Consider the following 5,195-nt stretch of genomic DNA (forward strand, 5'->3'; position numbering starts at 1 on the left):
TGTGAGGTTGGAGCTCCCAGTCTGATGTCCCAATGTTCCCTCCTCCATGTCAAGAGAAGCGGTCCAGTTGAGTTTGATGTTTCACTCTGATGTCCCAATGCTCCCTGCTGATACATGTCATTAAAAGTAGCTCCAGGTGAGAGTGTAACTCCCAGACGGATCTCACAAAGCTCCTTGCTCCATGTCAACTGAAGCTGCTCCAAATGAGGTTAGATCTTGCATTCGGATGTGCCAATGCTCCCTGCTGCTCCATGTCAACAGAAGCTGCTCCAGGTGTGGTTGGAACACCCAGACTGATGTCATTATGCTCCCTGGTCCACGTCAAAAGACGCTGCTCCAGATGAAGTGGGAGCTCCCATCCCTGGCAGCTCACATACTTCTATACCGTCATAGAAATACTGCCCACTGAACATCCCCACCACTGGACCCATTGGTGGAATATCAACATCATGAGAACCTAATATTATTTTTAGTCACCACCGAATCGTTATTTCCAAAAGTCATTCTTTCTTAAACCTTATTTCGCATGTGCATACTGCAGTGAAGCCGAAGTAAGATAATGGTGCTAATTGAAGCATGCTTAATAAAAATTACATCCTATTTTTCATGTTGAGCAACTGCGAGTTAGCAAGGATAATGTTTGTATTCAAAACACACTTTTATTCCAGGGGACAGAATGTGGTTTCCATTATTTAAAATGCACGTGTTCACTGCGTAAAATAATCAAATAGATCTCAATTTCAAAACAACATTGGTAACGTTGTCATCCATCTTGAAATGTGGTGTCTTCTTCTTTCAACCAGACGGGTATTATAACGAAAAGTCTATTAATGATATGCGTATAGACACTTCAAATCGCAAGGTTTGTGAAGGTTTGTAACTCAGGTTGAGGTTTAAGGTGTAGGTTTGCTCGCTGAGCTGTCGGTCTGATACCAGATGTTTCATTACCTGGCTAGGTAACACCATCAGTGGCGACCTCCAAGTGTAGCGAAGCTGTTGTCTTTTGCTTTCTCTTGGATGGGGTTCCTGTGGTTTGTGGTGATGTTATTTCCTGTTCGTTTTCTGCGGGGTTGGTAGATGGCATGTAGATCTATGTGTTTGTTTATGGCGTTGTGGTTGGAGTGCCAGGCCTTTGGGAATTCTCTGGCATGTCTTTGCTTAGAATGTCTGAGGATCAAGGTATTGCACAAGTCGAACCAGACGACCAAAAATCCATTAACCAGGAGCCCCCCTCAGACCCATAGTCTCATTACCTGGAACACCAACTTACAGACGGGCCAAAGAACGACACGCAAGGCTGAAATGCCTCATAGAAGAGTCACAGCACTCCATCCACTCCACCCAGGAATTCCTAAAAATCATCAAAAACACCAAAGTGGAGGAAGAGGAAGCAATGATCTCATTCGACATAACAGCACTGTTCACCTTCATCAACATAGACCTGGCAAAGGAAACACTTACCATACTTTTAGAAGAGACCATCACAGACTCACCAACAACCATCAATCACATTACCAACGAAAACATCATGAAGCTAGTGAACCTGTGCCTCACAACCAACTTCACCTTTAACAACATAGTCTACAAACAAACCAATGGCACACCCATTAGATCTCCGCTATCAGGATTCATAGCAGAAGCGGTAATGCAAAGACTAGAACAAACACCACTACCAACAATCAAACCAAACATCTGGGTCCGCTACGGAGATGACACCTTTGTCATCACAAAACAAAACAAGATAGTAAAGACATTTAACATCATCAACAACACCCTCACAGGCATAAAGCTCACCAAGGAGGAAGAAACCGACAACAAACTCGCATTCCTGAACGTCACAGTAGAAAGAAAGGACAACGGAGAACTACAAACCTGCGTTTACAGAAAACCAACAAACACTTACGAAATACTAAGAACACCAGCAACCATCCCAACACACACAAACGAAGCTGCATCAGAAAACTATTCCAACGATCCACCACACACTGCAGCACAGACGAACTTCGGAAAACAGAGGAGAACCACCTACACAACGTATTAGAGAAGAATAGATACTCAAAAAATACAGTTCGCAGATTCCTCAAGAACAAACCACGACAAGCAGACTAAACACAGCAAGAAACCCTAACCACCTTACCATACATCAAAGAAGTTTCAGACCCCTCGGAATCCTAGAAGTACACAAACCCACCAACACTCAAACAAAAACTTACAAACTTAAAAGACACAGTTCAACCGATGGACAAAACCAACGTCATCTAAAAAGTTCTATGCAAGGACTGCCACCAACACTACGTAAGACCAACAGGAAGAAAGTTAGCCACCAGGACATACGAACACCAGCGAGCCACAAAAAGACACGACCTTCTCTCCTTCGTAGCCCTACATACGGGTTAAAAATACCACTATTTCGACTGGGACAACACATCTAACCTGGAACAGGCTAAGCAAAGACATGCCATTGAATTCCTAGAGGCCTGGCACTTCAACCACAATGCCATAAACAAACACTTAGATCTGGATGCAATCTATCAACCCCTCAGAAAACGAACAGGAAATGACATCACCACAAACCCCAGGAACCCCATCGAGGAGAAAGATATAAATAGAAAGCAGGAGACAACAGCTTTGCTTCAATTGGAGGTCGCCACTGATGATAATGTTACCTAGCCAAGTAATGAAACGTCTGGATATCAAAGTTACAGCTCAGCGAGCAAGCATACACCCTACATTTTAAATCATTTTTCATGTTTATGTTGCATGAATCTGCGGTTATTGATCCACAGTTTAGTTTCACTCCCTATAGGTAACATGCTGATTTCTCCAGTTGTTCATCGTTCAATGTGATACATCCAGTGTGTGCGTAACGAGAGGGAGCTTGCTTCCTACATCTTGTGTTTATCTGTGCCTTATGTCCAGCATTCATCAATGGCGAGAGCAAGGGGCGAGGGTGAGACCAATGTGTAAGTCTCTCCATGCCCATGCACGGCACCCACAGTGGCAATTCTCCACTGTGCATTTACAGCCAGTTCTCAGTGCCCCTAAACCCACGCCCTGCCCCTTTGAAATATCTCCATTATTTTGTGCTGTTTCGCTGTGCTCTTCTCACCAGGATGAATTACTTCTACACAACGTCCGCCAGATTTCATCTGACAAAATATTCATGAAGAATCCCTTTGCATAAACAAGCACTTCACAGCTCTCATTATTTGATTTTCCTGGATGTCTTTCATACGAAAAAACGTTCACAGCAGCTTGACTTGAAAAAGAAAATCACGTTTCTTTTCATTAACCCAAAGCAAACTACATTTCAATATAGTTTAGTCAAAAAGCACAAAGTATTCCTTGAGATTTTGTAAGAGCGTCAATGCATATCAACTGACAATTGGAGTTCCAGTTTCAATAGAACAGCTGCGATCATCTGAAAACCGCAATATTGAAAGCCGTTTATGTCAGCGACGAGAGTGGGATTCGATCCCACGCACGCAGCGCACAATGGATTAGCAGTCCATCGCCTTAACCTCTCGGCCACCTCGTCACAGATGCGGGGGACGCTATGAACTTATGAATAATTGAATTGCGTAAATGATGCAGAGCAGCAGATATTTCTCCCTGGTGTTGGTGAAATGATAAATAACACAGTACAGTTCAAAGACTATGGTCTGACCCCGGGTTGTGGGGCAAGTGCACTCCCACTGTCACACTATGCACACAGAGATCTGAACAAAAATGAGGAAATCAATATGTAACAAGGTCTGTTGAATTCTATTAAGATTTGAAGTCAACAGAATGAAGAACCCGAGACAGCAGGAGGTGTTCATTCAATAAAGAGTTGGATAGAGCTCTTAAGGATAGTGGAATCAAGGGTTATGGGGATAAGGCAGGAACAGGATACAGATTGAGGATGTTCAGCCATGATCATAATGAATGGTGGTGCTGGCTCGAAGGGCAGAATGGACTACTCCTGCACCTGCTATCTATTGTCTATTAAATTGCCTTTGAGGAATTGTTTTCCAGACTGGAGGAGAGTGCGTAGTGCTCAATGTCATTATTCAGAAGACCTAACTTCCGCTCAGATGTTTTTGACACTCACTTGTGTACAGGACAGACAATTTCAAAATCCAAAATAAGGCTAAACTGACAATTGAACTCAACAATGCAAAAACCTTGATCTGTGTCATTTTCCCGGGCCGTGCGACACCAAGTCACTGTATGATCACAGCAACACAGTGAGCAAGTGTCAGAAGGAATATGAGTGTAGTGCCAGAGCGCATGCTGGGATCAGCAGTTGACGCACGGGGAAGTGCATTTCACACAACAGGAACACTTCCCAAATAACGGACTGCGGTGGAAGAAATTTGATGCCAGAGACACAATGGAGACCTGTCATTGAGTCTGTTAAAGATGAAGATTTTAAGATTTCTGCAGATGCAAAACAAAATAAAAAGCTCATGGGTTAGTGAAGGCAAAATATGACATTGTACATTTCATCAATCTACCCATCTTTACAATGAGTACTTCACCACTTTCCTCACGCGGGGACAGAACCACTGGTGAAGGTGAGCAGATAACCCCCGTTACTCGCCATGGAATCAGAGAAAGTAGGTTTCCCAAACGTTAAATTAAAACCGTGAATGTGTAGGTAAGCATTAATGTGTTGTTCCTGTGCTGATGGTGACCAGTGCACGGTATCTCTGTTTCAGTATAGTGGGGTGTGCTGTACGAAGTTTTAATTTTGAGCCTCAAATGGAGCAACTTCAATTTATCGCCGGGTTGAGGGATACAGACAGAAGGTGATATTGAGCAAAACCAAGTTTATGGGATAATACCCGTGTTTGTGGATTGAGAAACGACCTTTTCTGGATAATGACTCCTTGATCAATAAACATACTGCAAGTATCTAAAACGTGAAGAGACATGTGTGGAGAGAGAGCCGAAGGTGTTTTTTCAACAGATGGATCACGTTTCCCATGTGCACTGCGTTAAATTCCGGGAAAATAGATGTTGAACTGGCTTCGTGTTACAGAGTTTGTTGCAAACTCACAAAGGTTATTGCAATAATAAAAACACAAATCACATAGGACGGTTTGAATATTGTATTGAACTGAATTTTGGTCTGAGCATATTTTATCTTAAATGGCGTGCTGCAGAGAAGTACAGAGGGTTAACAACACAAAAGGACAGAGTCTCCTTGG

The 5,195-nt window shown here is 43.0% G+C and overlaps 1 non-coding gene across 1 annotated transcript; it reads right to left on the bottom strand.

Moving 5' to 3' along the window:
- Positions 1-3,456: 3,456 nt before the first annotated feature.
- Positions 3,457-3,538, bottom strand: trnas-gcu (transfer RNA serine (anticodon GCU)). Its single transcript has one exon. It is a non-coding gene; the product is annotated as a tRNA-Ser (tRNA).
- Between the last annotated feature and the right edge of the window lie 1,657 nt (positions 3,539-5,195).

Source organism: Chiloscyllium punctatum, chromosome 28 (genome assembly GCF_047496795.1).
Source record: "Chiloscyllium punctatum isolate Juve2018m chromosome 28, sChiPun1.3, whole genome shotgun sequence".
Taxonomy (NCBI): Eukaryota; Metazoa; Chordata; class Chondrichthyes; order Orectolobiformes; family Hemiscylliidae; genus Chiloscyllium; species Chiloscyllium punctatum.